The 21,449-nt window shown below is 49.3% G+C and overlaps 1 long non-coding RNA gene across 1 annotated transcript in view; it reads right to left on the bottom strand.

Moving 5' to 3' along the window:
* LOC103305982 (uncharacterized) overlaps positions 1 to 21,449 on the bottom strand; it is a 38,569-nt gene that overhangs the window by 6,614 nt on the left and 10,506 nt on the right. The window contains exon 2 of the long non-coding RNA XR_002888598.3: positions 1,385 to 1,531. This is a non-coding gene — a long non-coding RNA (uncharacterized LOC103305982). The remainder of the gene's footprint in view (positions 1 to 1,384; positions 1,532 to 21,449) is intronic.

Below are 21,449 nucleotides of genomic sequence, written 5' to 3' on the forward strand. Positions count from 1 at the left end.
GGCTCGGGCCGCTTCGCCCAGCCCCGGCTGCGGTGCTGGGGGGCGGCCGCCCTGCGGCACCTGCAGGCGGCTCCGTGTGCCCTGCGGGGCGGCCCCCAGCCCGAGCGTCCCGCGCTCGGAGCCTGCCCGACCCAGCCACAAGGTGTGGGTGCTGCTCCCCCGCAGCGTGAACGGCAGCAGCCCCAAGGCTCCCCCCACGCATGATGCGCTGCTGCTGCCAGGGCCGGCTCTAGGCTTTTGCCGCCCGAAGCAAAAAAAAAAAGATGTCCGGAATGCTGCCCCTGAAAATGTGCCACCCCAAGCACGTGCTTAGTTTGCTGGTGCCTAGAGCCGGCCCTGACTATCCCAGAGACTTCTTGGAGAAAGCACTTACGCAGTGAAGACTGCTTGAGCAATAAGAACAGGAGTACTTCTGGCACCTTTCTTGAAAGCTTATGCTCAAATAAATTTGTTAGTCTCTAAGGTGCCACAACTACTCCTGTTCTTTTTGCAGATACAGACTAACTTGACTGCTACTCTGAAACCTGCTTGAGCAATGGGGACTGCCTGACCCCCATGTCACAGCAAGGATCTTTCTAGCAGCTGGAAGAAGGTGTAAAAAGACAGACAGTGACATCATCACTTCGCCTCTCCCCCCCCCCCCCCCCCCCCCCCCATCTCAACATCTGGAAGAAGGTCTGGAAGAAAAAGACTTTGAACTGAGGGAGTTTGGTCCCAGGCTGGAGAAGGGTCCAATCTGTGTATTGAAGAACTGGAAGCTGCTTGTGCCATCTGTTGGGGTGACAAAAGCTGTTTGACTCAGCTCTTGCTTAGTCTAAAAGTTTAGGATTTAGAATGCATGTTTATTTTTTATTTCCTTAAGGTAACTATTTCTGACCTTTATGCCTACCACTTATAATCACTTAAAATCGATCTTTATGTAGTTCATAAACTTATTTTAATATTTTATCCTTACCAGTGAGTTTGTCTAAAGTGCCTGGGAAATCTGCTGAAGTTATGAAGGCTGGTGCATGTCCACTTTCCTTTGACAGGGTGGTGAACTAGGTAATGAATTTACACTGGCCAGGCTTCTGACCAGTGCAAGACGATACAGTTCTGGGGTGCAAGACTAGAGAGCTGGGGGGAATTGACTGGAGCCTCCCTATTGATAGTTTATGAGTGGCTGGGAGATCATTCATGTAACTTGGTTGTGTCCTGGCCTGTGGATGTCTGTGTGAGGGCAGTGCCTGTCAGAGGCTTGCAGCTTGACATCAGCAACACCAGGTGAGAGGCAGCCCAGGCTGGTGGGTTTGGAGGGCTCAGCAGTCCCACAGTCCAGGTTGCACCACTCAGTTCAGCCCCCACATCAATTCCCAACCCACAGTTCTGCCCACTCCAACCTTACCTCTGCTCCTCCTAGTTTTCTTCACCTCCCTCTCCCACAGCTGGGGGGCGGGGGAGGCGCTGCAGCACAGTCCCTTCTCTCCCTTCCCAGGCTGACGGACAGCTCCAGGGGCTCTTCACCCGCCTCTTCTCCTTCCCAGACTGGGTGCTGCAGAGGGGAGATGCAGAGGTACTATTCTGTCAGTGTCTGTGTTTCTCACAGGGGTGAGGCTGAGGGGGAGCTGTGCTGGGGTGCTGGGCTTTTTGCTCCCTCCTCCCCAATCCCCTCCTTTGAAAACAGAGTGGATGGGGGGAGACTCAGCTGGCTTCTGGCAGGGCTGAACTTCTCGAGGGGACTGGACTCTGGAGCTTCTCAGGTCATTGTGCAAACCCTCCAAAATCCTGTCTCTTGTGGGGGGGGGGGGAATTGCAAAAGTTGGCTATACTGCTTTTCTTTCTAGGACTCTCCACGCCAGAAATTCTGAACCTCCTTCAGAGGATTGTATTATGTCCAGGTTTTTTTCCTGGCTACGCCTCACTTGTTAAGTAGTTTGAAAAGGAAGAGAGTGTTTCTCCAGGAAATCTCTAAATTTTGTGTCAAGGCTCTGCTGCAAATGGTTTGAGTTAAATAGCACTTTTATACACTTCATATTTTTCAGCTTTGAAAGCTATTGTTCTGGAGCCATCTTTCTGAGCAGTGGTTCTAAGCTCAGGTTCACAGCAAAGGTTTGGTCTGCTTTCAGTTGCCATGGAAATGAAGAACACCCCACTGTGACACCTGTCAGAGATGGAGCATCCTTAACTGAAAATTCACAGATAAAACAGAATTTTCCCAGCAACAATGGATAAGCTTGTTAGGCAGATTTTTCACTAAAGGGTTAGCAGTGAACTAATTAGCAATGTTGACACTGAAATTGCGATCATTAAATTTCAAATTTAACACACCATTGAAATAAGTGGGACAGTTCACAGCTATTGTTTCAAGCTGCCCTCAGAGCCTGGAAGAAAACAGGAAAAAATTTCTTTGCAACTATAAAGAGAAAACATTTTCTTAAAAAGAAAAGTTTAGAATCTGTTACAAAATTATGAGGTAGTAGATAGTTTAGTAAACGGTACAGCCATGGGATTGCAGAATATATGAGGCCCTGCTCCTTTGTTGCCCACACAATGGCACCAACCCTGCCCTCATTTTTCCAAGGATGGTCCCAAATTTCTATTTGCTTTCACAGGTCTATCCACCTCCCACACCTATGCCCCCATTTGAGTTCAGGGTAGTTTGGACAGCAAATATTTTAGTTGCAGTTTTCTCCTGCTGCCAAAAGAAGCCATTGGTGCTACCAGGAGGAGACAGAAAGAAAGGAGGGTAGATTCATTCACCTCCGTTCAGTTGAGTGAACCATCCTTCCCCTCAGGGGATGGAATAAGGAAAGGCAGAGGAGGAGCTGGAGATGAGAAAAAATGGAATTCAAGGGGTGACCCCGGGAGGGAAGGTGAGACCCATGAACCTCTCTATGCCAACTGGCAAAGGAGTATAGGAATGCCCTGATTTTGGTATGTCCATTCTGGTTCACCAAAGAATGTTACATGAGGTCTCACATGAAAGCCAGGATCACACTGGTCGTTAATATTGTTGTAAAAGGTATGTACAGATTCTAGGTAAGGAGTTATGTATGTATACTGAAAATATGCAGCGTTGACAAACAGGTTTTCTGTCAGACAGAAGATGTTTATTTACCTGTCTGTCAGCATGTAAATTAAGCACTGTAAGCCAACACAATGGCTACGCATCTACATACGACGTTCCCAGAGGGATGTGAGATCAACAGGGCAGCAGCACACCAGAAAAACAATCCATGGAGTGCGGGGAGGGTTATACTGCCTCTGAGTGTAGACATTAACTTTGTGGATATAAGGAAAAGGCAAGGAACACACCTTCTTCTTCGAGTGCTTGCTCATATCGATTCCAATTAGGTGTGCGCACGCCGCGTGCACGATCGTCGGAGAATTTTCTACCCTAGCAACACTGGCGGGTCGGCTGTGGAGCCCCCTAGAGTGGCGCCTTCATGGCGCTGGATATATACCCCAGCCGACCCGGCGCCCCCTCAGTTCCTTCTTACCGCCCCGACGGTCGTTGGAACTGTGGAGTGCGGCATAGCTGTTCTCCACTCTCCCTAGCTTATTCCGTTTTGTAGATAGTTGTAGTTATAGTTGTTATATAGTTAGATAGTTGTTCAGTTTACTATTAATAGTTGTTATATAGTTAAAGGGGATTAAGGGGGTTGTTCTTTCCCCCTTTTTCCCCCGGCGCGTAGCCGGGCTCATGCCCAAGGCTCCCAGCTTTAAGCAGTGCGCGTCCTGCGCTAAGCCTATGCCCACAAGCGACCCGCACGACTCGTGTCTGAGGTGCCTGGGAGAGTCCCATCAAACAGATAAGTGCAAGATCTGTAAGGCCTTCAGACCGAGAACCAAAAAGGAGCGGGACTTTCGGCTTCGACAACTCCTCATGGAGGCGGCACTTAACCCAGACGCTCCATCGGCGCGTCAAGCCCCAGCGCCAAGCGCCTCGGTGCGCAGTGCCCCGGCGGCACCGACTGCCCCGGCACCGCGAGTGGCGTCGGACAAGCCTCCGCGGCACCGGACCCCTTCGGCACCGCACCCGCCGCAAGTGCCTCGGCGCCGTTCGTTATCGCCAGGACATAAGAAATCCCGTAAGGCGCAGGAGACTGCCGTCCTGAAGACGCCGGCCCCCCCGGTGCCGGGGGTAGAGCCGTGTCCACCGGCGGAGCACCAAAAGCAGGTGCCTCCGGCACCGTCGACTCCGGCTCCGAGGCCGTTGAGTCCGGTGCAGACGGGATCACCACCACGACCAGCAGTGGTACCGTGCCTCCCGTCGACCCCAGAGACCTTTGCGACGGCGAGAGACTTGATTGCTCTCACGGAGCCGGCACTGCCCCAACCACCGGCACCGTTGGCCCCTCGTCCGGTGCAATCCAGGGGGAAACCTGCCTTGATGCGCCCACCATCTCAAGGGCTGGAACCACGGCACCGATCCAGGTCCCGAAGCAGGTCCCCACGCCGCTCGCAGTCCCGGCGCCGAATATCACCTCGGCACCGGTCGTACTCGTGGCTAAGATCATCATCGCGGCACCGTTCTACGTCCCGGCACCGTTATGATCGTTGGTACCGTTCGACATCAAGACGTAGTTCCCGGCACCGTTACGAGCGACGCTTGACGTCGAGGGGCACCGGGCCTACTCGAGATCGCCATCCAGGTCCAGGTCGGACTCTCGGCACCGACGCGGTCACCGGCACCGATCCCGATCTCGGCACCGCTCACCGGCACCGCATAGAGACAGAACGTCTCCAGACCGGCACCGTACGGCACCGTATCTCCCAGAGCTCATCTCGGCGCGGTCGGCACCGCCATGGCCTTCGAGATCGGTGTCTCGCTCCTCCGATGGGGCATCGAGATCGGCATACCCCCCTCAGGGGCAGGCTGAGGAACCGGACATGGGCCACTGGCAGGAGATAGCGGAGGATCCCGCTCAAGGTCCTTCGCACTGGTCCTTCTGGACCCCGTGGGCGTACCACCAGGCACAAGGGGCTCCACCACCATCAGCCTCTCGCTCGGTGCACTCTGAGAGAAGGGCCCCAGAGTCCACCATCTCTCGCCCTCCTCCAGGGGGCATGGAGGCTTCCGTGCCCGCTCCACCTGATGTCCTGGACCCAGGGGCAGGTGATGCTCCGCTCCAGGGCTCATTGGACCAGGACCCGCCCTTGGATCCCTTACCACCTGAGGCATCTTCCTCATCTTCCCCAGATGAGGCAGTGCCGGGCACGTCGAGCACAGGTCCACCCCCGATAGATCTCCGGGCACACCAGGACCTATTACGTAGGGTGGCGCGTAATATGGACCTACAAGCAGAGGAGATAGTGGAGGTGCAGGACCCCATTGTAAACATCCTCTCTGCGGATGCCCCATCCAAAGTGGCGTTGCCCTGATCCGTACGATCCAGGCTAACGCCAATACGATATGGCAAACTCCTGCCTCTATTCCACCCACTGCCAGAGGGGTGGAAAGAAAATACTTTGTCCCCTCAAAGGATTATGAGTACTTGTATACTCATCCCCAGCCGTGTTCACTGGTGGTGTCATCAGTGAATGCAAGGGAGCGCCACGGTCAACAGGCCGCAGCGCCCAAATCGAAGGAAGCTAAGCGCCTCGATTTGTTTGGGCGTAAGGTTTACTCAGCCGGAGGGTTACAACTCAGAGCGGCTAACCAGCAGGCGCTCCTGAGCCGCTATAACTTTAATTCCTGGAACTCTATGGGGAAGTTCAAGGAATTGGTCCCCCAAGACTCCAGGGAAGAGTTCGGGGCCTTGGTGGAGGAGGGTAAGAAGGTGGCACGGACCTCCTTACAGGCCTCCTTGGACATAGCAGACTCGGCTGCGAGAACCCTGGCTTCAGGTATCGCTATGCGGAGGATCTCCTGGCTCCAGGTTTCGGGTTTGCCTCCGGAACTGCAGCAAACCCTGCAGGATTTGCCCTTTGAGGGACACGGATTGTTTTCAGATAAGACGGACTCTCATCTGCAGAGCCTCAAGGACTCCAGAACAATCATGCGCTCCCTGGGGATGCATGTTGCGGGTCCCCAGCGCAGGCCATTTAGGCCCCAGCCTCAGCGATTCTACCCCCCCCCCACCTCGTCAGAGACAGGACTCTGCCAGAAGGCGGGGGCGAGGTGGTAGGAGAAGGTGGACCGGCCCTCAACCCGGTCAGAACCAGGGGCCACCAAGGCCACCTTCAGGCCCCAGGCAGAACTTTTGAAGGTGCGGTCGAGGACGGCGCCCCAGTCATCCCCCAGGATCCAGCCCCCTCCTTTCGGGATCGCCTCTCCCATTTCCACCGTGCTTGGTCCCTTATAACCTCGGACCGTTGGGTCCTTCGCACGGTGGAGAGGGGATACGCTCTCCAGTTTTCTTCTCCCCCCCCCCTCACCCTCCCTCCCCGTCCCTCTTCAGGGACCCTTCTCACGAGCAACTTCTTATACAGGAGGTTTCTACGCTCCTATCTATGGGGGCCATAGAGGAGGTTCCATCAGAGTTAAGGGGCAGGGGATTTTATTCCCGCTACTTCCTGATCCCCAAGTCCAAAGGGGGTCTGCGACCCATCTTAGACTTGCGCGGACTCAACAAATTCGTAGTAAAGTTGAAGTTCCGCATGGTCTCTTTGGGGGCCATTATCCCTTCCCCTCGATCCTGGAGACTGGTTCGCCGCCCTCGGACATGAAGGACGCATACTTCCATATAGCAATCTACCCGCCTCACAGGCGCTTCCTACGCTTTGTGGTAAACAAGGTGCATTACCAATTTGCAGTCCTTCCCTTCGGCCTATCCTCGGCCCCAAGGGTGTTCACAAAATGTATGGCCGTCGTGGCGGCATACCTTCGTCGGCAAGGGATTACAGGTGTTCCCGTACCTAGACGACTGGCTGGTACGTGGTCGCACCAAAGAGCAAGTTCGGGCTCACGTCCACATAATAGTGCACACATTCAACGAGTTGGGCATCCTACTCAACGAGGAGAAATCCACTCTAGAGCCTACCCAGAGAATAGAATTTATCGGCGCAGTCCTAGACTCTGGACGTGCACAAGCTATCCTACCAGACAATCGCTTTCATACCATCACGAGCCTCATTCAAGGGCTCAGGGCCTTCCCAACTACCACGGTGAGGTCGTGCCTTACCCTGCTGGGTCACATGGCTTCTTGCACGTACGTAACCAGGCATGCCAGACTTCGGCTTCGCCCACTCCAGACCTGGGTGTCATCGGTATACCGCCCATATCGGGACAGCCTGAACATGGTGATCACGGTCCCGAACTCGGTCCTGACCTCCCTCACCTGGTGGCTAGATCACAGTGTGGTTTGCGAGGGGATGCCATTTCACGCCCCACAACCCTCTCTGCACCTAGTCACAGACGCTTCATCTCTGGGTTGGGGTGCCCATCTCAACGAACACCATACCCAGGGCCTGTGGACTGCACCCCCAGCTATCCCTGCACATCAATGTTCGGGAACTGATGGCGGTGCGTTTGGCGTGCCAAGCATTTCTCAATCTCCTACGTGGCCGCTGTGTGTTAGTTCTCATCGACAACACCACGGCCATGTTTTACATCAACAGGCAAGGAGGAGCACGTTCGTCGACTCTATGCCAAGAGGCGATTCGCCTATGGCACTTCTGCATCGCCCACTCAATCCATCTCACGGCATCGTTTCTCCCTGGAGTCCAGAACACTTTAGCGGACCGACTCAGCAGGTCCTTTCAGACGCACGAGTGGTCTATCCGTCCGGACATCATCTATTCCGTTTTCCAGAAGTGGGGGTTTCCCCAGGTAGACCTGTTTGGCATCTCGAGCCAACAGGAAGTGCCACGTGTTCTGCTCCCTACAAGGGCGAGCTCCGGGCTCTCTCTCGGATGCGTTTCTCCTCCCCTGGAAAGACCACCTGTTTTACGCCTTCCCTCCATTTCCTCTGGTCCCACAAGGTGCTGCTCAAATTACGCAGAGACCAGGCACAAGTAATTCTAGTCGCTCCAGCGTGGCCGAGACAACACTGGTACACCACACTGTTAGAGCTCTCGGTTCAGCAGCTTTGATTGGGGAGAGTAGGTTAGCTTAAGTTAAGTTTAGTCTCGAGAAGACGTGTTATGGTTTTGTATTATATGTAACCCCCTTATTTCCATTATCCTTACTCACTATCTCTTGAATTTTTGATGATAAACTTATTGTTGTTTTCACTATACATATGTCTCAGTGCTGTGATATTAAGCAAAATGCTGATCCTGAGTTGACCCATACAAGCTGGCATGCACACTGTTCTCTTGGGGAAAGCAGACATGGGATTCACTGTGAGTGTTCAGTGGAGAAGGGGCTGGACACTACAGGTGAATGCTTCAAAGGGGCTCGGGGACTGAGGTACACCTGCTGTTAAACTGCAAGGCAATGTAAGGGCTGGCATTGCCCAGGAGAACATGCTGGGGGTGTCAGGGAACTGACACCCAGCTAAGCACAAGCATGTCTCCCTCATGCTTCAGGTGGAGGAGTAACAAGTGTAAGGCTGGCTTAGCTCAGTGGTGCTCAATCAGGGGTACGTGTACCCCTGGGGTTACGCAGAGGTCTTCCAGGGGGTACATCAACTCATCTAAAGATTTGCCTCGTTTTACAACAGGCTACGTAAAAAAGCACAAGCGAAATCAGTACAAACTAAAATTTCATACAGACAGTGACTTATTTATACTGCTTTGTATACTATAAACTGAAAGTACAATATTTATATTCCAACTGATTTATTTTATAATCATAGAATCATAGAATATCAGGGTTGGAAGGGACCTCAGGAGGTCATCTAGTCCAACCCCCTGCTCAAAGCAGGACCAATTCCCAACTAAATCATCCCAGCAGGGCTTTTCAAGCTGGGCCTTAAAAACCTCCAAGGAAGGAGATTCCACCACCTCCCTAGGTAATGCATTCCAGTGCTTCACCACCCTCCTAGTGAAAAAGTGTTTCCTAATATCCAACCTAGACCTCCCCCACTGCAACTTGAGACCATTGCTCCTTGTTCTGTCATCTGCCACCACTGAGAACAGCCGAGCTCCATCCTCTTTGGAACCCCCCTTCAGGTAGTTGAAAGCAGCTATCAAATCCCCCCTCATTCTTCTCTTCTGAAGACTAAACAATCCCAGTTCCCTCAGCCTCTCCTCATAAGTCATGTGCTCCAGACCCCTAATCATTTTTGTTGCCCTCCGCTGGACTCTTTCCAATTTTTCCACATCCTTCTTGTAGTGTGGGACCCAAAACTGGATGCAGTACTCCAGATGAGGCCTCACCAATGTCGAATAAAGGGGAACGATCATGTTCCTCGATCTGCTGGCAATGCCCCTACTTATACAGCACAAAATGCCGTTAGCCTTCTTGGCAACAAGGGCACACTGTTGACTCATATCCAGCTTCTCGTCCACTGTGACCCCTAGGTCCTTTTCTGCAGAACTGCTACCTAGCCATTCGGTCCCTGTCTGTAGCAGTGCATAGGATACTTCCGTCCTAAGTGCAGGACTCTGCACTTGTCCTTGTTGAATAATTATATGGTAAAAATGAGAACGTAAGCAATTGTCAATCATAGTGTGGCTGTGACACTTTTGTATTTTTATGTCTGATTTTGTAAGCAAGTCGTATTTAAGTGAGGTGGAACTTGGGGTACCCAAGACAAATCAGGACTCCTGAAAGGGGTGCAGTAGTCTGGAAAGGTTGAGAGCCACTGGCTTAGCTGACATAAGCAGGCCCAAGTTAAGACAAGATATGTCTGAACAAGTAACTGCTGAACAAGCCCAAATAAATAATTGCTGAAACAATTAACTATAGTGAATATATTTATAGTAAATAAGGGAGGCAGAAACTAACTAAACTAAACACTGTGGGTATGTCTATAGTAAACAAAGTAGACAGGAAAGACCCTTAACTGATAAGCTTGTTTTATGCAATCTACAAAGCAATTAGTCCATACACAATCTGCGAAGTGATTATACTATACATGCAAGAAGTATAGATGTTAGTAGCTAGGAAAGATCTATATAAACGATGTGATGTGTGATATTAATTGGAATCGTGGTATCACCCTATACCTACACCCCCTGCCTCTGGGCCTGGCCAGCATGGGCCAAGAGCTGTAACATGCCTCATAAAGTAAACTGAATGACTAACTGGAGTCAAACTTACTTTTTTGGATCCCAGAGAAGTGGATGAACTGTTTTTCCACAACTGGACAAAATGTTCTGCATAAGTGAATGGAAAAGCTCCCGGAGAGTATCCCAACAGCAAGTTGATTCACAGTCCTGGGTACTCCAAGAACTGTTACAGTGGCATAGGAAGCTGCAACAGGAGAGGGAAGGAAGGGGAGAAGCACCCTGAAAGGCACATCCTATAGAATTTAGGGGGGAAGGAAGCCCATTGAGGTGTACAGAAATTATTCTTAAAACCTACAGAACTTAATAGAGAATATATTTTCTGTGGGTCTTTTGTATTCTACAGGACAATTCAGAAGCCAATAGGAACAGTCTCTTTATGGCGGGGGTTCTTAAACTGCAGGTCGGGACCCCTCAGGGGCTCGCGAGGTTGCTACATGGGAGGTTGCCAGCTGTCCAGCCTCCACCCCAAACCCTGCTTTTCCTCCAGCATTTATAATGGTGTTAAATATATAAAAATGTGTTTTTACTTTATAAGGGGGGTCGCACTCAGAGGCTTGCTATGTGAAAGGGGTTACCAGTACAAAAGTTTGAGAACCACCGCTTTATGGCCTTTGTCTATAAGGAACTGCATAATACAATAGAAAAGCTTGCCAATAGGGGGTGTTATAGTATGATTATGCATAGGGTTATGCATAATGAGCTTAGAGAACTCACTTTCAGGACATGTTTGAAGAGGGAGGACAGTACATGTGGAGGAAGGAATGTAACCTCTACATTACACTGTTTTGGATCTCTCATTATGTCTGCGCACAGAACATGGTGTCAGAAGTCAATTGCTCCTTCAGGTACATGAACTCAGAGACTAAGAATATTGTACCAAAAAAAACCCCAAACCCAAAACCATCTGACAGACGGCCATGTAAAGCGAATGTGTTTAACAACTGGACAATCTTTAGAGCACAATGACAAAACTACTAAATTGTTACAGGGTTGGATAAAAAGGAAAACAAAGTAAGAGCAGGCCACACTATTAGATGTAATGGACAAAGGGTGCCACATAGTCCATCAGCACATGGGTATTTCAGCAGCAGACTGGGATGACCCCTGTAAAATGCTACGCTTGTTGTATAACTGACTAGGTCTGTCGGTGTGGGGGAAAAATGCACCCAGATTGACGTAGCTATGCCAACACAACCTGCAGTATAGACACAGGCGACATCTACACTTAGAACACTACAGCAGCACACTGACAGAAAGGGTTCTCCCATCGCTGAAGTTAATCCACGTCCCGAGAGGCAGTAGCTGGGTCGACAGAAGAATTCTTCCATTCTACTCTAGGGGTTAGGTCAGGATAACTACATCCCTTAGGGGTGCCAATGTAAGTTTCCAGTGTAGACCAGCCCGCAGATATGTCAATGGAAGAGTGCTTCTGTTGACATAGTTAATGTCATTCAGGGAGGTGGTTTCCTACATTGACAAAAAAGTCCCTTCTGTTGGGGTAGGCTGCGTCTACACTATGAGGCTATGCCGGCAATTATCAAATCTTTAACGATGAACTAATTCTTGATAGACTAGTAATAGGGATAAAAAATGCAGAAGCTCAAATTAGAATATTCGAAGAGCCAACACTAAATCTCCAAAATCTATAGACGTGTGTAAAGTTATTGGACAAGCTCACAGCCCAATGAAGAGAAGAAGAGGGGAAGACAGAGATAATTCACCAAGGAGTATAGGAAAAGAATGAAAATACATGTACACAAAAATTTATGCAAAAACAAATGCACGGAGACAAAATGCAAAGCAAGATGTGTGGATACAGTGGAGAAAACCATGAAAATGGAAAATGCCCCATATGTAGGGTCATATGCAATAACTGTGCCAAAAGAAATTCATTATGCCAAAACTTACAGACAAGAAAAACAAAGAGAATAATATCAAGATGCAGAGATTCAAAGAATGAGATATTGCACGTGCATTACATTAATGTAGTGCAAAATAGCAAAAATATATGGTTTGTAAAGCTCAGACTAGCACCAAATGCAAAGACCAGGGAGCAGTATACAAAGAAACAGGAAATTGGATGTTAAATAGACAAAGGGGCATCAGAAAATGTGCTGGGGCACATTGTGGGGCATAAGAAAATGTACAAAGAGTTTCAGCATCATGTGCAAAAGAAAAAAATAGCAGTAAAATTACAACCAAGCAAAGCCAAATTAAAATTATACAATGGCACAACCATAATACCATGACGAGAATGTAAATTATAAGCAGAATACCAAGGAAAAAATATACAGGCTGAAATTTCAGGTAGTACAGACAACACAGAAGCCACTGCTTTCAACTAAAACAAGTAAATGCATGAACCTAATGTTCTACACCTGGGGGAAATGATTTATACAATGGATGCACAAGCAAAACAAAACACAGCCAGAGCGGTGTGCTGTGGCATCCCTACAGCAAAGCTGCTAAATGATTACCACAATGATTTTGAAAGACTGGGATGTTTTCCAGGCATGTTACACCTGGACATAGATAAAATAATTCTGAGCCAGTACAGCACCTGCCTTACAGAGCAATAGGAGAAAAAAACAGGAGCAATTAAGCAAATGAAGAAAGAGCCCACAAGTGGCTTAGTAACGTGGTAGCCATTGAGAAGCAGGCAAGCTGTACATTAGCATAAACAAAGCGCTAAAAGAGCTCACTTCCAAATGTTTATGATTGAAGAAATATTACCTGACTTGGCAAGAGTAACAATATTCTCAGTACTTGATCCCAGAGAATGATATTGGCAAGTGCTACTAGATACAGAAAGCAGCTATCCCACCACATTTTAGACACCAGCAGGTAGGGACAGATGGTTGAGTGCCATCTGGGATCAAACCTATGGCAGAAGACTATCAACACCATCAGCGAGATGTACCAACAGGGCTTGCTAGGATCGGTATCACATAGCTGATGAAATGCAACCATGCAATGTCATGCCAGTGAGACAGGGCTTGAGCCATCACTCCTATAAAAAGGGACAATGGACTAGAGATACGCCCCAGGTGAAAAGGAATGTCTTGCAATAGTGTTTGGGTGTGAAAAGTTCAATCAATATGCTCAAGACCAGGAAATCATTCACTTAGAAAGTGACCAGAAACCACTAGAAAGCATTCTTTAAAAGCCATTGCTAGCAGTTTCCAAATGCCTTTAGCGCAGGGATGGGGAACCTATGGCCCGGGGGCCAGATCTGGCCCGCAGCTTAATTTAATCCAGCCCACGTCAAGTCTCCGCACCATGGGCCAGAAGCCCAGCTGGAGCCGCAAGCACTAGTGTTGCCGGGCCATTAAAAGTCCAGTCGGCTCCGCGCAGCTCCAGGAAGCAGGGGCGATCAGGGAAGCTCCACGTGCTGCCCCCGCCTCCAGTGCCGGCTCCACAGCTCCCATTGGCCATGCCTCTGCCTAGGGGCTGGACATGCCGGCCGCTTCTGGGAGCAGCACAGAGACAGGGCAGGTAGGGAGCCTGCTATGCTGCCGCCTGGGAGCCTCCCGATCGGAGCTCGCACCCTGAGCCCCCTGCCCCAGGTCGGAACCCCTTCCCATACTCTAACTCCCTCCCAGACCCTGCACCCCCACCCGCACCCCAACCCCCTGCACCAGTCCTGAGTCCTCTCCCACACCCAAACTCCCTCCTGGAACCCACACCCTGAACCTCCTCCCAACCCCCTGCTCCAACCTGGAGCCCCTCCCACACTCCAAACCCCTCATTTCTGGCCCCACCCTGGAGCCCTACCCCTAGCTGGGGTCCTCAGCCCCTCCCACTCCCCAACTCCCTGCCCCAGCCCAGTGACAGTGAGTGAGGGGGGAAGACCCGAGCCTCCGCACTCTCACATGGGACTGTGTGTGGCCCATGATTGATTTTTTCTGTGGATCAATGGACCCTGATAGAAAAAAGGTTCCCTGCTTTAGTGAATGTTACTGAAACAGCAATACTACAAGTTAGATGTACACTACGGAAAAAGGACTGAGATGTACATAGCTGACTTCTTAGCTGGTGCAGCCTTGAAGCATGAAGTATGACAGCTGCACAAGAATATGAACATAAGAACATAAGAATGACCATACTGGGTCAGACCAACGGTCCATCCAGCCCAGTATCCTGTCTACCGACAGTGGCCAATGCCAGGTGCCCCAGAGGGAGTGAATCTAACAGGTAATGATCAAGTGATCTCTCTCCTGCCATCTATCTCCACCCTCTGACAAACAGAGTCTACGGACACCGTTCCTTACCCATCCTGGCTAATAGCCATTGATGGACTTAACCTCCATGAATTTATCCAGTTCTCTTTTAAACCTAGTTATAGTCCTAGCCTTCACAACCTCCTCAGGCAAGGAGTTCCACAGGTTGACTGTGCACTGTGTGAAGAAGAACTTCCTTTTATTTGTTTTAAACCTGCTGACCATTAATTTTATTTGGTGGCCCCTAGTTCTTATATTACAGAAACAAGTAAATAACTTTTCCTTATTCACTTTCTCCACATCACTCATGATTTTATATACCTCTATCATATCCCTCCTTAGTCTCCTCTTTTCCAAGCTGAAAAGTCCTAGCCTCTTTAATCTCTCCTCATATGGGACCCGTTCCAAACCCCAATCATTTTAGTTGCCCTTCTCTGAACCTTTTCTAATGCCAATATATCTTTTTTGAGATGAGGAGACCACATCTGTATGCAATATTCAAGATGTGGGCATACCATGGATTAATATAAGGGCAATAAGATATTCTCTGTCTTATTCTCTATCCCCTTTTTAATGATTCCTAACATCCTGTTTGCTTTTTTGACTGCCGCTGCACACTGCGTGGATGTCTTCGGAGAACTATCCACGATGACTCCAAGATCTTTTTCCTGATTAGTTGTAGCTAACTTAGCCCCCATCGTATTGTATGTATAGTTGGGGTTATTTTTTCCAATGTGCATTACTTTACATTTATCCACATTAAATTTCATTTGCCATTTTGTTGCCCAGTCACTTAGTTTTGTGACATCTTTTTGAAGTTCTTCACAGTCTGCTTTGGTCTTAACTATCTTGAGCAGTTTAGTATCATCTGCAAACTTTGCCACTTCACTGTTTAACCCTTTCCCCAGATCATTTATGAATAAGTTGAATAGGATTGGTCCGAGGACTGACCCTTGGGGAACACCACTAGTTACCCCTCTCCATTCTGAAAATTTACCATTTATTTCTACCCTTTGTTCACTGTCTTTTAACCAGTTCTCAATCCATGAAAGGATCTTCCCTCTTATCCCATGACAACTTAATTTACGTAAGAGCCTTTGGTGAGGGACCTTGTCAAAGGCTTTCTGGAAATCTAAGTACACTATGTCCACTGGATCCCCCTTGTCCACATGTTCCTCAACCTGAGAGAAATACAGAAAGCACAGAAAGCATCAACCAAGCCAGCTATGTTCCAGTTTCAAGGCAGGGACTGAAGAGAATCAGTGAACAAACTATACAAGACAAAGATTCACAAGTGCTCACATCTCTCATTCTGTCAGGATGGCCAGACACCAGAATATCTGAGGCAAACTGAGTGTACAAGAGGCGCACACAACCTTAGATGGCTGATGTCCACACGGCATCCAGACTCCCAAACTGATTTGGAGATATGGCCCTAGAATTTTTTCTTTTAAATGTTGGCTGCTATGTGCCCACTTTCCCTTCTGATTGTCCAGTGTTGCTCTTTGACCATCCTCACCAGTGGTCTAGGATTTGAAATGACACGTTTTGTATCACTATAGATGTTCTGAGATAGATGCTCATGAATGCTCATTTTGCCAGTTTGTAATGGAATGAACCAAAACAACCAACTTTCAGCACAGTGGAGTTAAACTCAGGGAGAGTTAAGCAAGACACTGATTTTCTTCCCATCCTGCTGCCCCGAGTCTCCTTTCAAGGCTCTCAAATGTAATGTTATTAACTTTAACTTTGGTGGTTCTACTTCCTCGCTCCAAGTGCCTAGGGAGACAATCTGTATTTAGTTTACTCTTTCCATGTACATTTATAACTGTTCTGTAACATTGTCATTTTTCTAGGAATCATACATGTTCCTCTTTTTGTTTATTCTTTCTCCAAATATGAAATGTTTGTCATTTGATAGCTAGCCATGTGCCAGTGTTGGAAAAAAGTGTGTATTTATAGATATTCTCATCATTCCAAAAAGACTTCCTGCTCCCACCCTTTCTTTGTCTTGTCTGTTTAAACGGTAAGCTTTTTGGACCAGGGACTGTCACTCATTACATGTTTGGACAGAGCCTAACACAATGGGGCCCTGATCTGAGTTGGGGCCTCCAGGCACTACAAAATAAAACAATGATAATAACAAACTCAGAATTCTAGTTTATTTTTAAAAACGTAATACAGGTTTAGTGTTAGCAGAAAATATAATTCTCACTTTTGACATCACAATAGATTAATAAGCTGACCACACAGTAAGAAAGCAACAAAGGCAACTAAATAAAGCCCAAATCTAGGGTTACCATTCGTCCGGATTTACCCGGACATGTCCTCCTTTTTGTGCTAAAAATAGCGTCCGAGGGGAATTTGTAAATCACTCAAAATGTCCGGGATTTCCCCCCTCCCCCGGCAGAGCAGAGCGAGCAGCTGGGAGGGCTGCAGGAAAGTCCCGGGCTGGACTCCGGAGCAGCTGTAGAGGAGCCGGATCCGCCCTGCATTCTGAGCCAGCAGCTCTCCCCTGCAGCCCGGCTCCGGCAGCACTGTGCAGGGCCAGGGACCGGGTTTTGTTGTGCTGGGGAGCGCAGCCACGTGTCCGGCTTGCACAGAGCCCAACACCCTGTTCTGAGCAGCAGGGTAAGGGGGCCAGGGGGCAGGAGAAGGGGCAGGGAGGTTCTGGAGGGGGCAGTCAAGAAATGGGGGGGCTTTTGGGGGGGAGTGGAGAAAGTTTTGGGCAGTCAGGGTACAGGTAGGGGGTAGTGTCCTGGGGGGCAGTTGGGGGGGGGTCTTAGGAGGGGGCAGTTAGGGGACAAGGAACAGGGAGTCTTAGGTAGGGGGTGGGGTTCTGGAGGGCAGTTAGGAGCAGGGGTCCCAGGAGGGGGTAGTCAGGGGACAGGGAGCAGAGGGGTTTAGATGGGTTGGGAGTTCTGGGGGGGGCTGTCAGGGGGTGGGGAGTGGTTGGATGGGGCGTGGGAGTCCCAGGGGTCTGTCTGGGGGTGGGGGTGTGGCTAAGGGTTGGGGCAGTCAGGGGACAAGAGGCAGGGAGGCTTAGATAGGGGGTGGAGTCCTGGGGGGCAGTTAGGGGCAGGGGTCCCAGGAGGGGGCAGTCAGGGGACAAGGAACGGGGGGAGGGTTGGGGGTTCTGGGGGGGCGGGAAGTGGGAGGGGCAGGGGCGGGGCTAGGGCGGGGCTCCTCCTGTCCTCTTTTTTGCTTTCTGAAATATGGTAACCCTACCAAATCATTATCATGAAACTTACACTAAACATCCTACCAAGAAGGTGCTGAGAGCACTTTGCCCAGAATAATCAGTCCTGACGATCCAAGCCTAAATGCTGTGAACTGATGGAAAACAAAAGTTGAGTTAGGAAAATAAGAATTAAACTACATCCCAAAGGTAATTTTAGTATCAGTTCACTGCATCGAGATATGAAAAGTAAGCCACTCCTTGCTCTATAGCTTCATCTAGTGGAAAAGAAAAGGCAGATTAACTTCATCCAAGCAGTTTTCAAACCTGTTCAGGTCCTAGCTTTTAACATGCATTGCCTTGGGGCCAGCTCAGGGTAGACAGCCTAATCTGTTTTGAGTTACATTTTCCAAGCTGCAGTAAATTGGCTCTGAGCACTTCGTTACAGATCAATTTTTCTTATCCATTTTCACGTCACTCTATCTCTGCTGCATTTATTTTAGAATTATACGCTCAGTACCCTAAAGTGCATGGGGAAAGGAGACATTCAGCTTGTAATTGATTTTAAAAGAGAGGTTACTTATCAGTAGCCAGTAACCTGTTTGTTTCCTCTGTGCATTCAGACTATTCTGTTGCACTCCTCTCTAAAGTGGTAACCTCAGAAGAGATTGTCCATCTGGATCAACAACAAACTCCTTAACCCTGCACTAAAATTCACACTTCCTGCCTACCTTCCCCTCTACCCTGAGTTTTCTATGTAAACAGGAGTCTGTGGTTCAGGAGAACAAAGTGAGGTGGTGGCGGCCCGGCAGATGCACTCTCATAAAGCCTTGGGCACTGAACCTTCGACACCATGGAAGGGTACTCGAGCATTCCCCAACAGACATGGCTTTGAAGAGGGCTCTGTGCACTCAGTGCAGAAGCACAAAACCCCACATGGGAGAGGCTCCTTGATTCCCCACTGCTTCCTTGGCCCAATGGAGCAGTGCAGGGAGCCGCCCTGTAATCCACTTGACACCATCGCTGTGAAGGAATCTGTTGAGGAAGAGACAGTTGCAGATATCACCCAGCAGGCAGGGAGACACACACAAAAAAAAAAGTTGGGTGCATAGTGCAGCAAAATGGCAAAGGTGCTGAAGTCTCTGCCACTTTGGAAAAATGCCAAATTCTGCAACCACAGAATAGCAATCACAAGCTTTTCTTTGCAAGGGCAGGAAATAATTTTTTAAGCGAAAACTGGGAAATTCTGGAGCGAGATTCTGTCACAAGAGGTGGCTTCCTTGTCTGCAGAATATGCCACTGGCATAATCCATGCAATTACACTGCAGGGGAGCGTTAGGATGAGGATATTAAGTTTATGTTCATGGGGCTCTGTTGTGACTTTTAGTCATAGCTCTGTATAGTGGGTGAGGAACAGCTATCCCATCCCAATGGGAGTGCTGGAGGCATTGTGCTTCAGTAAGGCACAATGTTTCCTAAGGCTTCTAGAAAGTTGCACAGGGGAGCAGACCTCCTGCTATTCCTCCCAAAGGGATGCAACATGCTTTCTCTTCCACACTCAGCCAGTGTTGCTAGAGTAGCATTGTCAACTTTCTAATTGCAGAAAACCAAACACCCTTGCCCCACCCCTGCCCCGAGGTCCCACCCCTTTTCAGAGGTCCCGCCCCCACTCACTACATCCCCCTTCCCTCCGTCACTCGCTCTCCCCCCACCCTCACTTATTTTCACGGCGGTGGGGCAAGGGGTTGGGGTGCAAGAGGTGGCTCTGGGCTGGGAGGTGGGGCTGAGAGGTTCGGAGTGTGGAAGCAGGCTCCAGGCTGGGGAAGAGGGTTGGGTTGTGGGAGGGGGTGTGGGCTCTGGGAGGGAGTTTGGGAGCGGGAGGGGGTTCCAAGCTGGGGCAGAGGATTGAGGTTCAGGAGTGGGTTCGAGGTACAGGCTTTGGGCAGTGCTGACCTCTGGTGGCCCCGGCATTTCCCAGAGACAGAAGAAGTCTGCACGGCTCCCAGGAAGCAGCAACATGTCCCTCTGGCTCCTAGGGAGAGGGGTGGCCAGAGGGCTCCGTGCACTGCCCCCACCCGCAGCCACTGCCCCCACAGCTCCCATTGTCCATAGTTCCCAGCCAATGAGAGCTGCAGCCAGCCGGACTTTTAGCAGCCCAGTCAGCTGTGCTGACCGGAGCAGCCAGGGTCCCTTTTCGACCAGGCATTCTGGTTGAAAACTGGACGCCTGGCAACCCTATGTGGGAGACACGGCCCTCTTTGTCCCAGTTCTTCCCGCCCTTGGGGTGCTAGCAAGGAGCAGTCCCCTCTGCTCTGGAGAACACAGGGACAATGATTGTGGCCATTGTCTGCCCAGAGAGCACAGACAAGGGGTGGGGGAGGGCCTTACTTTAGCTCTCAGAAGCTAGCAACAATCTGGCCCATAATCTCCACTTCAAAGATGCTCATGGCATTGTGCTGTAGTACAATGAAAACAGACAAAGAGCCCTGTGGCACCTTCTAGACTAACAGAAGTATTGGAGCATAAGCTTTCATGGGTGAATACCCACTTCGTCAGACACATGCGTATTCACCCACGAAAGCTTATGCTCCAATACTTCTGTTAGTCTATAAGGTGCCACAGGACTCTTTGTCGCTTTTTACAGATAAAGACTAACACGGCTACCCCTCTGATAATGAAAACAGAAAATATCATAATGCCACCCTCCTGCAACTTGATAATAACAACAAATGGAGAAGGAGGTTTGACACAAGAAAAATAAGTCCAGATAAAGGCAGAATAGGAGTGGGAAAGGTTATCAATATGGGTTCAATACCCACCGCTGGGGAAGCCGGATCTATGCATTCTCAACTGTTTGCAGGCAGACTCCGGCAGGTTTAGCAATCCACTGAAGTGTTTTAAAACATTCCACATCAAGGTTAGGATGTCATCTGACAATCAGTTTTTCTTTGAATGATGGTTCCTTACATGGATTCTGCTCTGAGTGTGCGTGTGCTCCATATGCCTGAGACCAGAAGATTTTTGCTAGCAGTCGATTTTTCCATGCTTGAGCCCTGCACCTCCTTGACCTCTGAACTGAGAGTATAATGGGTGGGGTGGACTGCCTGCCTCTCCAGTTCCTTTATAGTGCCCGTGGTCCAGACAGAACATCTTCAGTGTCTGCAGCATTAGGTGGCCTTCTTCTTCTAGCCTTCTTCTCCTTCCCCTTATCCTTATCCTTATCCTTCAGTCATTTCTGGTAGAAAGGAACTGGAGAAAGGGTCAGTCCCCATTGCCCCTTATGCCAATGGTTCATAGCATGAACAGATGAGGGACACAGGCAAAGACTAACAGAGACTGCTAGCAAAAATCTTCTGGTCTGAGGTGCATGGAACGCATGGGCACTCAGAGTGGAATACTAATAGGGACCCCACGTCTTGATGAACACCAGTTACTGTACAAGGTAACCTTTCTTTATTGCTGTTCCTTATGTCTCTAGTGTGAGAAGTTACAATGGTATTTTTTCATATAGAATACGGTATTTTGACTGTTCTCTGATTCCTCTTACATTTCCCTCCCCCCCACTGTGCTCTCTCGGGAAATTTCTCCATGAGATAGTTAGGTGTGGTAAGTTGGAATGGCATCCTGCCAAGGAGGTAGTTTTGACTTATGATGATGATTGTGAAGCAGTTTTCATAGTAATTTGCTGTGCTTTCCAGCACGCAGACTATGGGAACATATGGCCCTATATGCACAATCTGGATTTGAGCGTAACAACTTCCTGTAAAAAAAGGAAATAAGTTTGTATTGACAGGGAGATGAACTAAATAAGATATGTTAGATCCCTGCACCAAGCTATCACATTAGCAAACTACCTCATTATAGAAAAATGTAGTAAAGTAGGCAGTTTCTCACCAAATGTAGAGTCAGAGACTACAAACTCGAGGTGGAAATTGGGAGGCACAACTTAC

The sequence above is a fragment of the Chrysemys picta genome, chromosome 1 (genome assembly GCF_011386835.1).
Source record: "Chrysemys picta bellii isolate R12L10 chromosome 1, ASM1138683v2, whole genome shotgun sequence".
NCBI classification, from domain to species: Eukaryota; Metazoa; Chordata; order Testudines; family Emydidae; genus Chrysemys; species Chrysemys picta.